The 21,457-nt window shown below is 34.3% G+C and overlaps 2 protein-coding genes across 2 annotated transcripts in view; one reads left to right on the forward strand and one right to left on the reverse strand.

The window, feature by feature from the left end:
• The window catches only part of LOC106133921 (abnormal cell migration protein 10), a 65,306-nt gene that overhangs the window by 28,065 nt on the left and 15,784 nt on the right, over nucleotides 1–21,457 (reverse strand). Inside the window, exon 2 of the mRNA XM_060953682.1 lies at nucleotides 10,816–10,858. The gene's annotated coding sequence lies outside the window, so the exon portion shown is untranslated. The remainder of the gene's footprint in view (nucleotides 1–10,815; nucleotides 10,859–21,457) is intronic.
• The window catches only part of LOC106134020 (neprilysin-2), an 84,725-nt gene that overhangs the window by 1,998 nt on the left and 61,270 nt on the right, over nucleotides 1–21,457 (forward strand). The gene's annotated exons all lie outside the window — the stretch shown is intronic.

The raw sequence follows: 21,457 nt of genomic DNA on the forward strand, positions 1-21,457 counted from the left end.
GACATTATTTACTTGTTGTGGCCAACAAATCACTTTTTGAGTGTATACTTACTGACGACGTACTTACTTATTATACGAATCGGAATTATTTGAATCGGTAGGTATATATTGACAGCTTATTTTGCTAAAGAAGATTATCAATTGTGTGAATGTTCTATAGGTACAAATGTGCCTTCAAGTTAAAATATTTTTGAGGTAAATAGCATGCATTAGATCTGTCAGAAAGTGGTAAATGCGAATAAAAGTGCTTCCGGCACTTAGAAGCCGTTCCATTTTCGTTAAAACATTTTTCAGGACTAGATATATTAGAAAGATGAATCTTATTAATTTTGTTTTAAAATAATACTTAAACTAGTTACTAAGCTTGGGTTGCTAAGATAAATACAATCACGTTTATATTCCTTGCGGGGTAGACAGAGCCAACACGCTTAAAAACACTGATAGGCCACGTTCAAGTTTGGCTTAATAATAGAATTGAGATTTGCTAAGATCAACGTGTAAACTTGGAGTTGCCAGAAAAGATTTGTCATTTTACACACTTATTAAGGTTGGGAAGTGTTTAATGCACTTGTTTTAGTTTTCTACTCACCACTCTGGAGAGGAGCCCATAGTAAGGTCATGGGTCCTGGATTGGGTCAGTCAGGTTTTACATGAAACGACTCTCATCTGTTGTCCCCGTTGCAAGTGAATCTTCTACATTCAAACATTAAGTTGCCTGAATATTCCGATTTCCTCACGATGTTTTCTCTCACCGTAAGAGCATCGGTTAGTTATCAAACTAAAGTACATAACTTGGTTTTTAAATTAGTTTGTTTTAAACCAAACTTTCACTTTCATTTACGATACTTGATGATATGACAGGTGCCTGCATGATTAATTATGAAATCATAAATGTATGAAATCAATATTTAAATAGAAAGAAATACTTAAGTTATTCAGTGATCTCCTGTATCCACGTGTTCTAATAATAATTCAGAGCTTATTTTTTATGACTCTGACCTGACCATTGACCATCGTAGAGAACATCAAGGAAGCAGTATGTTTCACAATGATACTTACGAGTATAAATATGTAAGTATCATTGTGAAACATATTACTTCCTTGACATATGTATACCTAATGCGTACCATATTAAGGGTAGAAATTTTTCCGAGGTGCATAATTTCCCAAAAGAAAAACGTAATGAAACTGGAAAATATTTTTTCACGATGATTTACACTTGCTTATATCTAAAAATCATTGAAGAGTGAGAAAAGGTTTTAGCATTTAACAGCCTCTTGAATCAATAACATTCGTAATAAAAGCTAAACTTGGTGTTTTTTAAAGCTCAAAAAGACTTATTGTCTTGTAATCGACTGCCAAAGCAGTAAGTCACCTAAAAGTTGTAAGTAAAAATGTGTGCGATCGTAAAACCAGGCCAATTTAGTCGGTTGAAAGCAATGTAAACATCGTGCACATGCATCTGCCTTGGAGAACGCGGAAAACATAATTGAATACAGAAAAGTAGGTTGACTTAAACTGCTGTTATAAAAATAAGAAAGAGTCTAAGTTGTGGCTCTTCAATGAATGATTTAATTATTAAAAGGAAAAGATGACTTATCATTTTTTTTAAAAGTATTAGGTAAGTAGCCCAACCGTAAAAATTTGACAAATTAATAACATGCTACGAGTATGTAATATCACATAACTACTGACGTATTTCATTGTGACGTAAAATTGGCGTCGCTTTAGTTGAGCTCATATCTTTAAGTTTGTGTTCTCAATGGTTTGTGGTTCAAGCTTACTTAAATAGTTTGATAATTTCCGTTGTACTCAGTAAGTAGTAATAGTTAATCGCGAGCGGATATGGAAATTTTTCTATGTTGATTAATTTATTACAATATCGTTTTAATGTTCCAATTTATCCGTTAGCTTATTGATTTTAATATCAATTTTCTTTATTATATGACCGAAAAAATTACATAAATTATAAAATTAGGGAGTATCTTTGTTAAATAATTTTATTTTTCACCGGAGCTTCTCTCCTATGTGAATAAAAATAGTCTTTCCACTTTGTTTTGGATACCTAGGTATATCATTTTACTACGTATACCAAATTAAAACGAAATATACTATAGTGCTAAAATGTAGGTTTATTGTTACGTCAGCCACATGTTCTGTAATATTAAGACAAAGAAAGTAAGTTCTTTTTAGTTTGTCTCCCGTAACTTGATGGTTTTTGACCTATTTTAATTACATTTATAGTTCGAGTAGATATTCCGATCCCCTGCAGCGATTAGTGAGTTTGCCTCATGATCGTTCCACAGATTATTATTATTTTAACTTTAATTTCTTTAATATTGACGATCAAAGGAATGTATCGTTCAATAACTCCGAACGATACTTGTATCATGTTAAATTTCTTTTGTAAAACATATTAAATGATAATATATGAAAGTTATAACAAGATGTTATTTTTGAAATGCAGTGAAGAAAATTAGTAGTCGATTGTTTGTTTTGCTTTATTTATTATTTGAGGAAGATTTCGTCATGGTGTTTTCTATTAATAATTCAGTGATTATAGTGAAAACGCCTTTGATTTGAGAGGAAGGTTTTTTTATCTAAAATTTTCTTTATGTGGTGAACCTACTAGTAGCGACAGCATTCTACATAATAGGTACATACTTAGTATACGAGTAATTAGATAAAGTGCCTCATACATAAGAATTGTAAGTGCGTATTCTTTTGCTGGGTAATCAACACGTTAATATTACAAATCACGTCCATTATAATGACAATCACGTATTTCGTTGTCCGTCGGTCGGTAGGATAGGTATCATCAATTTATTACGACGTCTTATATGTAAGTACCTAATTCTTCTTTATTAATCATATCATATAATAAATAAATAAACCAGACATTAGGAGTGAAGTGATGAGATTATTTTTATATTTATGTAGGTACATCTGCCGATGAAATTTGGCTCAAAAGCATTATATACATTTTATCTGGAAATTTTTTATACCTCATTGTATGTGGAAACGTATTATTCAAAATAAAATTAAAACAAAGTATGAGCAAAGGTTCCTATTATATATTATTATTTACTTCTGAAGCGTGATTGAATTTATTTTACGTCGGAACGTCAGCGTGATAGTCTACTAAATGTCTGAAAGGTTATACTTAGAACTTCGTGATAACGCATAATTTAAATTTGTCCGTGTTACACATAGGGTTGAAAAAGCGGGAAATTTTCCGTTTTTTTTCAAATTCCCTCGTTTTTATACAAGTTTTTTTACGAAAGTTTCAGGAAAGATAAGAATGAAATATTTCATGTTTTTTATTAATAAAACGGAAAAATATGAAAGAAACGGAAAAATACGATAGGAAAAGTATTGATTACCTTACAATATGCATCATTGTTTCAAAAATTGGTAATTATACATAGAATATATATATATAGTTCTTCAATCGTTTATTTCTTATTTTTCGAAACAAACGACGAAAATCTCAATAAAACCGTTTTTTCCCCAAGGTTTTATTCTGATATATTTCAATGTAACAAATCAATAAAACGGTAAAAAACGAAAAAACGTTTCTTTTACCGAAAAAAACAATTTGTTTCTTTCTGAATTTTCAACGCTAGTTACACACACTTGCACAAAAATTGGAAACACTCCATGCAAAATTGCACACAACCATAGCCTAGGATGTACACTGACGTTACTTAATGCTGAGCACGTTTAAGTATAGTACTACATACTCGTAATATCTATGTTATTATAGAAATGACAGAACATACATATGTACTTTTGTTATTTGTGTTTATCATTTGTGATGGTTTTCTGTGTACATGCATTGGTAAATATATTTCATCACAGATTTAAAGATGCTATTAGCTGGGCTCTATTAAAGGCAAAATAGAGTACAAAATCACCACTGGTGTCACAGATGTCTTTATAAACATTTGTTACAGTCAATTAACGGAGAGATTTCTGAACTTGATATTCTTCTTTAAGACGATGGGCTTGCAACCTATCATCATTATCTGAATTTCAATTCCAACGCTTAGCTAGCTGAAAATGGCTTTCGCGTCTCTTCGAGATAGGGTTGGCTCTATCTACCCCGTAAACGTGATGTATGTTTAACGAACTCATATTTTGTTTTTTCTACTAACTTAATTAGCTCATTGTATGAACTTGTAACGTCATCACAGCTAACATAACTCGGCTACGCTTTGCAGAGTAAGATAGTCAAACAAATACACCCACGCAGCTAGCGTAGCGTGCCGATCCTACGCAGCGAGGGAATTGAGGTCTAAAACGAGATTCAACTGCCCTTAGGATGTTCCGACAGTAAATTAAATAATGTTTGTTATCATGAATATCACTTTTTACATACATACGAATGAGGTCCGTTACGGGGTAGATAGAACCAACAGTTTTGCAATCACGGAGATTACGTTCACTGGATGGCCTTATGATAGAATTGAGGTTAGGTTATCCGAATCACAAGCCTTGTACTTGACTGACTTTTATACTATTTTCTTATTAATTATTCTTATACTATTTCTTATATTATACGATAAAAGAAGCTGGCTCACACAATAAGGCATTTTCTTCACTACCTATATTACCGTTAAAAGCAAAGAAGAAAAAAAATATAGTAAATTTATTAAAAATTTACTATTTCACTCCATTTGTACAAGTAATTTTGTGATGAAGTGGATCGATGAATACGGACACCCCAGGGGCTCGCCTGCAGAGCTTAGAGCGTTCTTGTATGACTCATGCTCATGTCATTAAAAATCGAGATTATAGAAATGTAACTTGTATTCATCATAAAAAATGTAGTTACTTACTTTTTTAAACGAAGCAATGTCATGAGAATATCAAAAATTTTGCGTATAATTTGGCTATAGAACAATTTTCATGGAGCATTACTATGATATAACTAAATAAAATGAAAAATAACGTTTATTTTAGTTGCTGTGGCTATTTCGAGAAATCCTGTCGGTCCAGTAGTTCGTGCTGTGCATTGATAGATCAGTCAACCTTTGCGTTTTAAATTAAATAACTAAAGCTCATACATCAGTATAACACACATAGGTTACAATTTGCAGAAGCCGTTAGTAGAAATTTTAAAAAATTAAGTTTTTTCTTTTCTTTAAATTAATACTGATATTCCTTTCAGCCCTCTTTCTATAAACGCGGTTCCGATAACCAAATTACCACCATAATCAAAGAAATATTTATCTAAGAGATATATTCCATTACTGTCTTCTCGAGACGTACTGTATGTCCCAATATACATTAAATGATATTGTAATTAGGCTACTTGATTAAAACGGTTGTTTGCAGTAAATTAACTAATCTAGGGTTAATATTGGATGGGCTGCAGTTGACGGGGCTCAGGTATGCTGACGGCTGGCCAGACAGTGAACATTGTGGCTAGAAATGCTGGAATCAATTGCACGCACAATTGCAAACGCAATCTGACTACATACAGTAGTGATTGACGTAGTAATTAACCTTCTGCCACAGGTTTTGATATAATGGTGAATATATCTCCATAACGTATGTATTATTGTTGTACGTATTGAAATTTTTTATTACTAGATATGTATTGACTAGAGGCTTCGCCAGCGTAAAGAGAAATATCCCAACAATTTTTATTTACGCGGAAATTTCGGGTAATCCTTTCTTAGTGCACCTCTAACCCACTCAAAAGGCCCAGCGGTTTGTGCTGTGCATTTCTGTCATTCAGTCGTCACACGGAGCTGCAACCGTCTGTCACCTGACAGGGAAACTTAACTCTACTTAGATCGTTCAGTTGCTAGAAAGCCACATAATCTATATTTATATTATACACAAAAGACTTGTACATTATTAAACTCAAAATATTTGCAACAGAGATAGGCAATTCTCCCATTCAAGTGAATCCCCGTTCTTAAGCTAGTGTACCTACCGATAAATTAAATGAACTCTTAAAAATACACTAAAGCTTATGTCTGTTTAAAACACGACACTTCCGCCGGATGGAGTTCGACTCGTCCTACTCTATCCATTGGCATGAAAAAACCACTCATACTATCAAAGATTAATGAAATATAGAAGGTGTAGAAATTAACAATAATCGTGTTTCATACTTAATTTCTGTGACGTGACGATTGTTCTTTTCATTAACAAACAAACAAATCATTTATTAGTTTAATGATGTATTCATTTCTTCTAGAAAAATTCTAACATAGGCTTTTTTTTCTTTAAGTTCGAAAATAAGATCGAAAGAGAATGATACACTATTTCGGTGGGTGGGTGGCACGCCTAGACTAAAATGTGTAGTCACAAAATAATGAGAGTGCAGGAGGACCATAAATACGGTGGACATGAAGGACAGCTACCGATATTTTCTTTTGTAATTCATATTTTTTATTATATTCCTTCATGGAGGTATAAATCCATAGAAGAAGTAAGACATAGGTATAACATTGCCTTTTCAAAAAGTTGTTTTTGTCTGTCTGCGTAGATACCCCTCATAAAGTACTGGGCTCATTTACTTTTCTTTATGTGGGATGCCCTGAGAGAAAATAAAATTATGAGCTACCACTGATTTACTTAAAATTTCTGTACAGATATATTAAAAGGAATGATTCTTTATAAAAAAATGTTATATCGCGTTTATTTAAAACTTTGGAAACAATATCTTGTTCAGGGAAACTTGCATTATCGATTAATGTTATTTTTGTTGTTTTACTTGCTCCTTCTTCTGTGAAAACTACTAGTACAATTATCCAGACTTATATTATATATTGTATCAATTTCTAGATCACCGTCAAACCTCAGAGAATGTACAAAATCTTCAGTATTATGCATCTTATATTTCTACCATAAGGCTTATGGATAAAAGAGACTAAAAATTATTAAGGTGCCGAAATAACTGTCGCAGACTTTTAGGAGAATCCTTTTGTATAAAAAAAAGTATGGCTAGTTTATTTACTTTTATTTGCTCACATGTTCTTTATTAAAGAGTGTGACATAGTATTTGAACTTCCTCAATATGTTAAAATCACAATATTTAATTTATGTACATAATAGTAAAGCTTGAATCGTGGGCACAGTTTAAAATTTATAAGGCTCGTCAGTAATTGTAAGCCCACCCTGTGCCCTGTATACAATAATGATTAAATCGTATTATATACGTAGCGGTCGTTCTGTAAATTATTTATTTGGTGGCATAAGGTTTAGGGGACGCGGGCGGCGCGACGCGGGCGTATTGATCGCCGAGGCCACGCCATTGCACCATCGCCGCTGCAACTCGGAAATAATGCTTTCTCCGATATTTGACAACCCAAAAAAAAAGCCTCACAAATATCGCACAGGTTAGATATTTTCGCAGTGACACAGAATAAAAATATTTTTAATAGAGTTTTTTTTTTTTGCGTGCAAACACAATAAATTGAACTTGTCGCTCAGTTTTACTGGGGTTCGTTTTAGAATTTATCATGTTGAATATTTTACCCCGTTTCTTTTTGTGGTTTAGCTACGCGTTTGTTTACATAGCTTAAATAGTAATCCTGGCAGGTACTGCAACTAACAGCTAATATTACTACCTACCTATAATCATTCCATAAAAGCACGCATGAGGTTTCACAAGTTACTTTACAATATACTATTATATTATATGTTATAGCTCTAATTAAAAAAAAATGGAGTTAAATTTAACAATGAACCAGCTCATGAAATTCAAGTTTCATGATAAAATCCGAAACTGATATCTCGTTCTATGCATTCTGCGCTAGAGCATTTACTAACAGTCTGCCTTTATGAAATAGAGTATCAATTTTGCTCGTTACCTGCACAAAGCTCAACTCAGCGTTTGATCGCGAAGTGCAGCTTTAAATTCGCAGGTACAAACGCCGCTGATCCGACGGGAAATTCGTTTTGCCGTAAATTTTTCGCATCTGAATTTATTACAGAATACCGTTCTTTTTACGCACATCAATATTTACTTTACACATTTGTATAGGTTTCGTCGACAATTCAGTTAGTAGTATAATCTTGGTTTTGTTTGGGAAAATATACATATAATATTTATACAATTTTCGCACTTCACGCAACTCCATAGGTAGCCTGTACAAATGCGGAATGATCATGGTAAAATTTGTTGCTAAGATTTGGATCCCAATGGTTACGGAACATCAATGACGTTTATCCATGCCATGCAGGAAACGCATGTGTAATGATTACTATGGTAAATGTTCGGTATGCGCTATGGCCGCCGCCGATTGCAAGCATTCGTACCGTACCACTCACCGCTTGGCACATAGCCTGTCTTGTTATCTAGTTAAATTATATATCGTGCGTTGCAGCAGATATATATACATAGAAAAGCACAAAATATAAGAAGTATCGTTCGGATATACCATAGCTATCTCCGCGATAAAATATAAACATTGTATTCCCCAATTTCTTTTTGTTCCTAATATTCTTCCCTTAAAAATTATCATTATAACGTAGAACTCCAAGAGCATTGTTTGTGGTTGACCATTTTTCCTATAGTACTCCTATGGACTGTTTCAAGAAGAAGTATTGCGTTAAAGATGTATTTCGAAATTATTTACAAAAATATAATTTTGATACTAAGTTGAGCAGGTTCAACTGACCTTGCAACTTTTTTGTTTTTAGATATGAGTTTCCACTTTAGGTAAATTTAACCTGCATTATAATGGCGCGGGGTAGGGGGAGTGTACTGGTGTGGGGCGAAAGGAGGAGACCGGCAGTTCGTTCGACTGACGGCCAAGACCTTCAACTAACGGTGCTATTGACCTGCTAAGGGAGTTTGAAACGTTATGACTCAGTATTCGGGCAGAGTGTAATGAAGCGTGACAGATTACCACTGTGGAAGGATCGATCGCCGGCGGCGTGCACAACGAAGACTGACACTGAAGCTGCCAATTTTCGCAATACGGCGACTCAAATTGTCGTGTCCTGTTTCTACCATAGAGGAAATCCTGCTTAGGTAGGACAACGATTAGGGACGGTCACTCCTGGCTACCGCGGTTTCGATACCTAAGAATGGTGGATTTGCTGTTCCTTCCGGCAGCGCACAAGGTCTGGGTTCCCGGGTCGACGTCCTCGCCCCCCCCTCCCGCCAGCTGTCGCCGTTCGTTTATATTTAGACCGGATGGCAAGCTCTCACTGAAACAGTTTCTCCCCTCTGTTTGCATAACGTACCGAATTGTTTGATGGCGTTAATCCATTATTTCAGAATTTACAAAATATTTATATGCTTGGGATCGAAAACACAAAGATGGTAAAATTAAATAAATCCATTTGCTGTAGCAAATGGTAGGTAGACAACAAACTTGACAAAATCGAATTTGACTTGAAGAATGCATGCCCATCAAATGAGTTAACAATATCTTCGCCTATAGCAAATTCGGATGCAAAATAGCCAGTCAAAATTACCTATACAAATCGGTGACCATAAAGGCACTTACAATGCTTACACCTAAAAAGGGAGTCTTAAATCACTACTTTACCAAAAGGTCACGATTGGTACTCTCTTGTATGGTGTGTGGAATCTCAAAGCTACGATCGAATGGGCAGCCGATGCTCACCGGCCGAAAACGGCAAAGTACCGTTACGTACATGCAAATGTTCAATAGCAGTTGAGTATACAATACCAAATGACATATCAGTGTGATTTTTAAAATGAAAAACCATGTACAAAACAAATAGAGAAGGTAATGACTATGCTAATTCTTCGACCGTTGTCTGTCGGAGACGCGAAGACATTCGAGGCAGAGCAGTGTAAGAAAAAGCTGTTTTAAAGCAGAAGTATGTCATCAGTCAGAATTATGGCATAATAAAATTGGCTTCCTTTGTTTAACCTCCAAAAATAAGTATTTTTTTCTAACATCTTTACATAAACCAATACATGCATTGGAAATCATCTAGTTCAGCATTTATTCAACGAAATGGGAAGGAAACTCCCCGTATTCGGGAACGGGTGTCGGGCATTACGTAGGTATACTACCTACACCACGAATTGTTCGACTTTGGATAAAGCCTTAATGGTTCGATTGTTCACAATCCTGTGACCCTATCAATGGTTTAAGCTTTCCGGAAAACGCATGGCATTTCAATACTAACATTTCTGATTAAGAAAACTCAATTCGGTTTGTAGTTTATGAGAGCTTATTATGTTACGCATGCAGTCTTCACATATGACTTTTCAGTCAATATAAATCAATCATACAACACTTAAACTTTCTAGAGATAATAGATATACCTATATGGCATTTTATTATTTTTTGTCCTAATGCATTACTATTATACTAAAAAAAAATTAACATTTGGTGGAATCGGTAAGGTGCCCGGTTAAAATGCGTGTGGCGCAAATAGGCACACGTTCAAATCCGACCCCGGACAATGGGACATGTACCAATGACTGTTTTCGATGTTATGTTAGTTTGAAACTAACCGATGTTCTTACGTTGAGGAAAAACATCGTGAGGAAACATGCACATTCAGGCAACTGGATGTGTTACTATGATTGATTCAATACGGGTAGGTAAGGTTCCCTTCCAAAACCTGACTCACCCAATCTAGGATCCATGGTCATAGGCATAACCCGGGCTCTACTCCAGAATAGTGAGGATCAAGCAAAAAAATAAATTACTGATATATTAGTGCAATCATGGATTTTCTCAAAAGTATGCGTGATTCCGCTGTCTAAATTAAAGTTGTGCAGAACTTCGGTTTATAATATAGCAAGCATTTATACTTACCTGTCTGTAAAATGTTACACATAAGTTTTTATAAATGACTTACCCGCCTGAATCTGATGTCTATCGGTCCTGCATGATATTTATATCTGAAAAACAAAGGAAATAATATTTATGAAATGAAATCTGAAAATAATTAATACTGACGGTGAGAGCTTTTATTCATTCGGATAAAAGCACACTCGAATTGGTAATTTTTTTTTTTGCAATTTTCATGAAACGTTTTTCTTTTCGCGTTAGGTTTACTCAATAACATGAATATCAAATTCATGCGTATTTTTATGTATGCGTGTAAAAACATTCTGTGGTCTTGTTTGATAGACTGCACATATTGTATTTTTTGTAACTTCTATAGGATTGGAACAGGCGCATTATACCATAGTCTTATTTGGAATAGAATAATCGATTGCTGCATTACAATGTCGACTGTATGGCTAAGGAAGCTGGCTTTGCCATAAATGGAAAATTGATTGTACACACTATAAGGATTTACTATTCACCTTTTGTAGGTAACGGGTTATTTTTAAGGTTAAAACTATGAACAGTCAAGGGAAAAAATTGTTATAAAGTCCGTGAAATTTTATCTTGTTGTGACTTTTTATTCATTCAATATTCTCAGCTTAGCTCGTGTGAATATAGTATATAAGGTTTTGTGTTAATCTGATGCTGTATAAATATGATATCTCGCCGAACTCGTACGGGGATACTCGTATTATGGGACCTATATATTTTGCAACTAGGAGGTAGCGTGACTTCGATCATACGAGATATCACCGTCCATGAACGTGTCATTTTGCAACTTGAATAATTTGAGACTAAACCTGTAAAGCTAACTCGGATTTTTTCCATCATGTAAAACTGCAAAAGATCCAAACATATCTTCATTTCTTTCTGACCAAGTCCCTGATATGATTCGTATGTACCTACTTCTAGTTCTCATACTTACCTTGACTTTTCGAAAAAAATATGTTACTTTGCTTTGTAGATAGTGGTCATACGAGTAAAATACTAAAAAGTTGATAACAGTTAGTAAACGACATTTTTTTTAACTATGTGCATATGCATTTATACGTCAATTTTAGATCTATAGCTATAATTAGTGTTTAGTATAGCGTTATAGTCGATTACTAAAACGGAAATGCCATACCTACACAACGCGCCCGCATACTGACGCCTAACGATACAATGTTGTCATGATAAGAAATAATATTCTTATAAAAGACAGTTAATCTTATTCATTCTACAGCTAAAATAATAGTTCTTATAATATTGGGAGAGACGATATAAGCCTCTCGCAGTATTAAGTACGCACATAAATCAAAATACTATCTTACTAATCAAGTCTTTCCTTTGGGGCTAAATTTGTGATATTTGTTCCTTTTAGACATATAAATATTATTCCGATTTTTGTGCATAGTTAAAGTACGTAGTAGTATAAATAGAGAGAAGAAATGTATTTATTAAGTATACTTTTTATGTGTATTTAATAATCTAACATAATATTATTTATATCCACACCATACTAAAGGCACGAGAAAATAACTCCGTATGCTGCTTTTTACTGCCAAACCGCGAACTCATTTTGGTGAAAGGTTGATGCAAGATGCAAGTTTCATGCGGGTGGAAATTCAGATATCTAATAAATGGGAAGCTTTCTATACAAAACTTAAAAAAGAACTAGCTAGCTAACTCAAGAAAGGAAATTCTAACTTAAAAATCTTCTTTTTTGTTAAGTCGAGTCGGTTTGAAGTCCCGTTTAAATTCCGCGAAATGCCAAGTGAGTAATTGTGGGTGCACTTTTGAAAGCCAAGTTCCACACAGACGGTTGCATGGGTGGGACAATGGCGCCGGTATGTCACGGACTATGAACGGGGCAAAAGGTAATCGAACTTGACCTGCGAGCCACGAGCACGGAAAGTGATTGTGATACTTCAACACTGCATGGATTCTGAATTAAAATATTTTCGATTGATATCGACGTAGTTATGGTAGTTTTAAAGTTGTTTTGGCGGGAATTGGAAACAGTGGCTCAGACGTTGGACGGAATTAAAAGTCAAAGAAATCTGCAGGCCAGCACTAGTAGGTAAGTACTGCAGGATAAGATAAAAGGTCTAAATGCTAATATCCCAATATAGTTTGATTTTATAAAATCTTAATAAGAGGACTGTAATGAAGGTTCGTTTCATGGCTAGAACAATGGCGTCTCTTCCCCGGTATTATCTATCACAGGTCATAAACCGCTAAGCAATATGAGTAGTGATGAATCAAGATGACATAAGATGCCTTACAGACTAGAGAGAATAAAAGAGATAACGTTGTCCAGGCAATTTAATGTGGACAGTTAGGTATGTTAACTGTTTTCATTGGATAATGAATAATAATAAAAAATCTTATTGTTGATAGATTTACTAAGGGTTGTCGACGTAATGACACAAAAGCGTTGGTGCAGAGACCAAGAAGGACGCTTTCCAGCTCGAACCCGAATAGAAATAACTCGAAAGAAATGGTGATCTACGCTAAGTACTTTTATAAATTAAATATTTTTTAAATAAACGCAAGTATATGAAGTAAATAATAGACTTATATTCAAATGTGTAGTAAAAATATTTTTCATAACTTGAATTTCATTACAAATTCATAAAAACTGTTAAGTGCTAGAAGGGACGTAGGAGGTTCCCGGCTTACCACACAGATATACTACATAAAATGTAAATTTATGGGTGCATTCGTAACCGAGAAATGCGTAGGATAGCCAACTCTACCTGTCGCCGCCCACTCTGTCACGAATTGTAGCTGTAATGCAACAAACCTTTGCCTAAAATAACTTTAAAGTTCACTTTTAATTTGAATTTTATCAACAAACAAACAGGAAACAATAATATTACATCTATATCTAGACAGACAAACGTAACAAGGATACAGTAGACAGTGTCAACTGTCTCCTGCGCGGGGTAGCATCATCGGCATACGCTGTTTTTTTTGCCAGTAGATGCATGTAGCACTACATGGAAATTTTAACCTTAAAAATTTATAACATAACATATAATCACATCTATGCAGGTACCTATATACCTTTGCGGGGTAGACAGAGCCAACAGTCATCAAAAGACTGAAAGGCCACGTTCAGGTGTTTGACTTTATGATAAAACTGATATTCAAATAGTTTAAAATGATATATTGTAAAATACATTCAAAAATCGTACAATACCTGATTAAAGTTATATGTTGAAAAGCTAAAATCCCAACATAATCATATATTAATAACATTATTTTTATGTAATACATATATGAAAGTCCATCATCAGCATCTTCGTGAGTTTTGACGTACGAGTATTGGGGTGATTTCTTACTAACCACCTAAACAACAGATAAAAAATGTTTGGGATTTTGGGTAGGTTTTATTTTAAATAATTTTTAGTCGACGTAAACTCCATCGGATGGATATTATGTGGAATAACGAAATTATAAAAACACCGGGTTTCACCAGACCACGCCGCAGGCCAAAGCTGGGAAATTGTAATACTATTTTCAAGCGTTATGGAAAAACCCCAGAATATATTAAAAGTACTGAAGAAGCTTTGATAAGAATTTCATGAAATAGACTACATGCACGCCCGTTTAAACTGTACCTACTATTTGTAAAAGTGTGTAATTTACTTGTGCAAACTATTTGATAGGTAGGTATGGTATTCGCCGTTGTTTTGTTTATTATTACCATTTTGTAACATATATATGTTTTACTCATATGGGGCAATAAAGTATTTGTGTAAAAAATATATATGTAGTATTTCTTTCTCTAGATCTCTATCGTAAAATCTTTACTTTAAATAGATAAGTTGTTCATAATAATTGAAATGTCCGTTTAAAGCAGAATTAATGTTGCAGCGTTAAACTGAATTCTAATATTAAAAATACTACGAAAAGGGAAGCGTCAAGTCACGTAGTCGCACGTTGCCAGAACGCTTGATAATTTAAACAATAATATAAATTCAAAACACACCTTTATTTGCGTTTCACGGGCCGCCGCGAGCTGATACCGCGACTGATAAGGTTTATAACATGGTTTACTTGGTTGGTGCCAGCCTAGTGCAGCCACTGACAAATTGTTATAATACTTAAATAACAGCTATAAAAAAGTTTAGTTAGAAACCGTAAAGCTTTAGTATAATCTTTAAATAGCCATTAAGAGTTATTTGGAGCTTGGTATTTCAATCAGTCTTAATTAACAATGTATATCCTTCATCCTACTAATATTATAAATGCGAAAGTTTGTTAGCATGTCAGGATGGATGTTTGTTACTCTTTCACGCAAAAACTACTGAACCAATTACGATGATTTTGAATTTGATATGTAGGTAGCTGAAAACCCAGAATAACACATAGGCTACTTTTTTCCCAGAGTTCCCGCGGGATTAATAGGGTTTCCATGCGGACGAAATCGCTCTAGTATCTTATGATCGGCAATAGGGTTGCAATAGGCGCTTCGAGCATTAATTTTATGCTTCTCTGCTTCTCTACTATTTTTACCTACTTTATTAAATATTAAATTTAATGAAATGTTATTAAACAAAATTAAGTAAGTTATAGGCAGCACGCCTTTAGGGCTACGGTATCTGTTTCGAATATTGCAGTGTTGCCGATAGACAGACATACATACTAACATAATGAGTATACTTAGAACGATCCTTCAATAACTTATTCAACCGTAAAAAGTATTGTAAAATGTTGAAATTCTAAGAAGTTAAACAGTTCTAAGACTGAATATTTCATGATATGATTTATTTATCGTATATTTTGACATATTTTCAAGAAGTATAAAAAAAGGGAACAAGTAAATGTTTCTAGTTAATATTGATCAGATATTCAAACTTTGTCGTCGTATAAATTGTCTACACTTCACCCTATCAAGTAGATATTACATATATAATATGCATACGTAATGTACTCGTGCCTCACGTAAGGAAGCTTTGTTTGTCAATATTCGCTTCGTGAGAACTGTTGTTGACACATGGATATATGGCCCGAGGGGTAGGCAGAGACTCCCTCTTTCCACTTGCCACGATCTCTGCACACTTCCTTCGCTTCATCCACATTCATAACTCTCTTCATGCAAGCTCGGCGGTTTCGGGTACTCTTGACCTGGCCCTTTTTACCAGGACGTATTTAATTTGATCAAGCTTACAACATTAGATAAAATTATTAAATATTATGAATATGAAGAAAAATATGGTGAAGCAGGTAATGAGGACCGCAGGACCGGATTAAGTGGAAATAAACAGCATGTCACAGGGCAATGCAATGCTTCTGCATTGCATTGCCTTACACACTACATTTACACTTCTGTGTACCTGATCGTCACACATAAATAAAAGCAAAGGTCATTCAATTTAAACAAAGACATAATTCATAAACGCAGCCATCAGGATCGTCGCGATATATCAAGATATTTTGAACCTCTTACAAAGTTTTCGCCACAGTCGTAATTGAATTCCAGTGATAACCTCTTCAAAGGAATAATACTTACAAAGATATGGACTCATGGACAACGAGATAAGAAGTTCACTTGTGTTTACTTCGGGATGCTAGTTCGTTTATTTATATAAGTAACATTTAAGTTCACTTATACAAAATATATTTTTTTATGAAGGTAGAAATCAAAAAGCATGAGCAGTTAAAAATATTCAGGTAACATTATAATAATGAAAATAATAAATCACCTGCTGTATAAGTTGTATTTTTATAGCATTACATACTTCTATCACAAACATAAGTAATTTATTACAGAAAAATTTGGCCTTTTAATATGGTTGGTGCTTGCAACAATTTTTGTGAATAATTACTCAGTGGAGACACACAAAGTAATCCACATCCAAATCCACACTAAAAATAAAGAGAAAAGATTTGCATTTTGTTTGTTTGTACCGAATTAACTAAAAAACTACTGGATGCACGAAATTTGGCACTGATATAGAATAAAACTTCAGAAGTTCCTACTTTTTGTTCTGGATTTTCTGCGGGAGCGAAGCCCCGTGCAAATAATCATCTTGTTCCACTTTACATGCGGTTAGTGCAGTGTAGGTATATCAATTTTGTGCTTTTGTTTGTATCTTCATGGAAGTTTTTTTTAGTAATATCATCTCTTTCATCCATTAAGTTTTTTGATAAAGAACCTGACTTGATAAAAAGAAAAACAATAAATTAACAAATTAAACAACATAATCAAATGCAGGACTAGATAGAAAATCCAGTGAAATCAACAAACACCACACAAACAGCTACTAAACGGAGAATAGTGCGTGTCCAATTCTAATTATCTCCATTTTAGCTTATTTTAGCAACATTTAGTACTTTGTTCAAACGTGGAACACTGTATAAGCGTGACGGCCAGGACTTGGCTGGACCAAACGGGATACGAATGTCTGCTAAGCTGCGTCAAACTGGTTGTTCACTTAACCTCTTTGATATATTTCGTGACTTTAAAACAAAAAATAAAATGTAGAGACATTAACGACAATCTATGTTTACTACAAAGTGTTCTATGTGATTGTTGATATCATATTCTTAGTATTATTGCGTCATCGCCATATCACTTCTTGGGTCGGAACAAACTTGTCACTGACAATTACAGCGTGTAGATGAACCTTCAAGCATGTAATTAAGGCGGACATACAATTATTTGGTATCTCGGCCTTGTACCAGATAGCTCACTACAACAATTGAGCGTCCGATTATATTAAAACTTTATTAGAATACGTACATGCCTAATGCATGCCTTCTATTCTAATTAAATTCGTGATGTCAAGTTAAGTTGTTATCCATATATCTTTTTAACGTTAACAATTAAAAGACAACAGTCAAATTGTTGAAAAAAGTATCAACTTTTTTCAACAATTTTATCTTTAGTAATTAGATATTATATCTATTATTATATAAATCTATTATAATTTATTAATTTTATCTTAGTTTTTAGAACTAACTATAATGATTTTCTAAAATCTGGACTGGTCCAGCTTGACAAGGTGCTTGAATACCGCAGTTACAATGCGGCGCAGAAAACAACTACTTACCTATCTCGGTCAGGTGGTCTCATTTGCCATTCTAAACATTATGTTTTATTCATTGTTCTAAAACTCAACGGTGGTAAATTTCATGTTTCACTTCGGTCCTTGGTCCGTTCTATAAATAGACAATGATAGATTCTTAGTATTATTAATAAAATTTTATAATCATTCTAAATCTTGATAGGTAACTGGCAAAACCCAGGTTTCATCCCGGAGAGGAACCCATGTTTCGGGAAGAAACAAAGTCTAGCAGGATGCAGTATTTGAAATTTCACAAATTACAGACACAAAATTATGATACCTAATAATTAGTTCAGACACTGATCGGCTAATAGTGCATTTAATAATTGATTAATTCTACTTTGGTCATAGGATGATAACTAAAGAAGGAACATTTTTTGCAAAAAATATTCTTTTCCGAAGTAAAAAGAGTGCAGGTTCTACTTCTAACTTTATTGATATGTTTGTAAGTAGCGAATACTTTGTGAAAGTTGAGGAAATATTTGTATTTCAATGGAAATATCGGTTGCAAAACTTTTCTACAAATCTATCATGTGAACGAGTCCCAGGACGTAGAAGCTGAACCCGCATCCAAATTCAACTTATTGAAGTCCCGGCACGTCTTATACAATTGTTAGGAGGCGAAACGGCCGGAAGGAAGTCCCAGGCCGAGGCGCGTGGGTTGCATCATACACTGCTATTAATTCTGCTGCGCTCGTTATTCTGACGATGCTGACTCTTGTGACACCATATCTCGTATGCGTAAAATATCATAATCCAAAACACATGTACGTTACACATTTCCTTGATCAACGCTTATCGAGGTTAATGAGCTCTTGTTGTGTATTTCTACTTTTTAACAGTAAGAAACACACATTATCATAATTCAGTCGTTCAAGTAAGTAGCGAGTAAATGCTAAGTATTTATTAACTGTTCATATTTTATCTCTGACACCGGTTTATCGAAGGGTCTCGATAAAATCATTGCCGCCAGCTAGGTAGTGTCCTATGGGATCTTAAACATAGTAGGTAAACCTTTTATAAATGGCGGCGTCCCGCGAATAGCGTTGCAAATGATCGTCGTATCGGTGCTGCCATCTCATCATCTCTCGCCATGAAGCCACTGGGAAAGGAAATCGCAGCCGTGCCAAATCTATTTGAGACTGTAAATTTGGTTTTAAGCACCTTTTAAGTTAATAAAAATTTATTTCGTAGTTTTGATTTTATACATACATGAGTTGGCATATATTTTAATTGTTACATATGTGTACAACCAATTAAAAAGGAAGCATATAGGTAATTAAAAAAAACTTTCAATTATTAGGCAGCCTAAAACACCACGTTTAAACAAAAAATAGAATAGGTACCTAACTTAAGTCATTTCACTCTTTTATTATGGTTTCTTTCTATAAAAGAATAGAATGCTAATCAAAATGACTAACTAAAAAAGGAATGTAATAAAAATACAATGTTACAAGAAATATAACAATCATGCCATAATATTTCTACGCTGAGTTGCTTGGACGAGATTTTTTTATGTTTACTAACTGTTGTCAAGATTGTTGTACGTACATGGTGAATGTCATGCGACTCACAGCATTAAGCTCCACATTACCTGATAGATAATTTTCATTTTATTATCAAACGTCGACCACACACACGTATTTAGATCAGAGAACGATTTTGATGAGTGCATCTTACCAAGCATATAAATATAAACAGATAGTCTGTGGGAGATAAAAAATTCCTACCATAGAATGTGTTAGCTTCTTCTCTTCTCAACTAAGAAATCTATTTAGGCACAAGCAACATTATGACTAATGAATGCCATCCAACCTTCGAGTCATGTGTCTGCTTTATCAAAATCCTCGTAAAGGATAAATACATAATATTTGTATAGGCGTATAAATAAGTAGGAAAGTAGGAAAACTATATATTCAAAGGAACGGCTGCTTAATAAATTTGCAATAGAACACAATTCGTAGCAGACTTAGTAGCCGACAAACCAAATTAAACCACCTAACATTTCTGTCAGCTAATTTTGCGGGAGTGGAACGCTGGCTATTGTAAAGGCTTACGTAGTCGTGCAATATGGTTCCGAAGCTGTAACGAGCAAAGTTGGCTCATTTGACGCGGTCGCGTCTTTCTGATCTCGATAAGACATGATTGCAAACTCGCTCTTCGCTGATGCAGAGATTACTTTCATACGTACGTGACACCGCACATTTGCAAAGAGTTGCATACGATGTGTCAACTACACACGTTTTTTTACATGATTACGAGCGAGACAACCATATTTTTCTCTATCAATATGATTATAAGATTATAACTAAAGACGCCGGCCGACACCGGACAAATTCGGAAAGAGAAATATTTAAATGCGGACACCGGTCCCCGAAACAAAACATGATAGACTGATTCGCAACAACAAAAACGACGTGATAAAGAGCCTGCGAAGGCCTATTTTCTGAATAAAATATTGATTTAGATTTTTTAAAGTAAAAAACCGTAAATCCCAGTGAACAACAAGATTAAAATATCCCTATATCCCTAAATAACTAAAACTTAGAAAGTGAAAATATAATTAAATAATGAATGTATTACCTATAGTACTTTGTAAATTCCAATGAGGTTTACCGTAGGTCGTGATATTTAATAAGTATTCGTATAATTTTGTGTAACTAAATAAAAGTGTAATGAAGTATTTTGAGTTGGAATCTTTAAATGCGTTTTGTCATGCCCTCAGCGGGTAATCCAGTCCTCCCACGCATGCGCTGCGGAGACTGCGCTTGCACCATGGTATAGACCTCATAATAGATGCAGAAACGGTGACTTAACATGACGTTGTTTTGACAGGACAAAGTTTAATTTAGAGTTTAAATTAAGTTTAGTTTACAAAAATACATAAGACATAAAAAAATTATGACCATATTTATTTCACAGTTAAAATTTTTCTGTTAATTAATTTTGTGGTACCTCCAGGGTAACTTCTGTGCGAGGGCGATAGCTTACAAAGCTGAATGCGAACTCAAAATCGGAACTTAAAATTGGTTTCAAACATGTCAAAAGCAGACCGTAACTTTTATTAGTGTGGCAAACCACGAAATGTACAAATTTGTTCTAAACTTTGCGAAATTCCAGTCCACATGTTCAGTCTCACGGGCATATGTGGTTTTTACTGCTCTTGATATAAATTGTACAATTTGCAACTGACAATTACCTAGCAAAATGTGATTATTACAATTCCTTATGTATAGATTGAATGCCAGGGAAGTGTACTCTTGCGCAACGCAACGCCTGACGGCTTCGGTCGCCTTTTTATTTTCAACAAATTAGGCGTCAGCAAGCAAACAAAGCAATAATGGTGTTATATAATTATGTCTAGGCTCCAGAGATCCGCTTGCCATTCATTCGAGCACTTACTTAACACGGTTGATTATTCAATCACCTCTAAGATTATGATAAAGATTAGATCAATTAAAGGGAAAACACTCACGGCTATAAGATATCATAAAATACTTACTATTAAGTTACTATGTACTCTTACTACGTGACCAAACATATTACTGACAACCGATGTTTCTGTTTTTTTTATTCTTTCAAATATTATTTATCACGTCATTATCC

This window comes from Amyelois transitella, chromosome Z (assembly GCF_032362555.1).
Source record: "Amyelois transitella isolate CPQ chromosome Z, ilAmyTran1.1, whole genome shotgun sequence".
In the NCBI taxonomy this organism is placed as follows: domain Eukaryota; kingdom Metazoa; phylum Arthropoda; class Insecta; order Lepidoptera; family Pyralidae; genus Amyelois; species Amyelois transitella.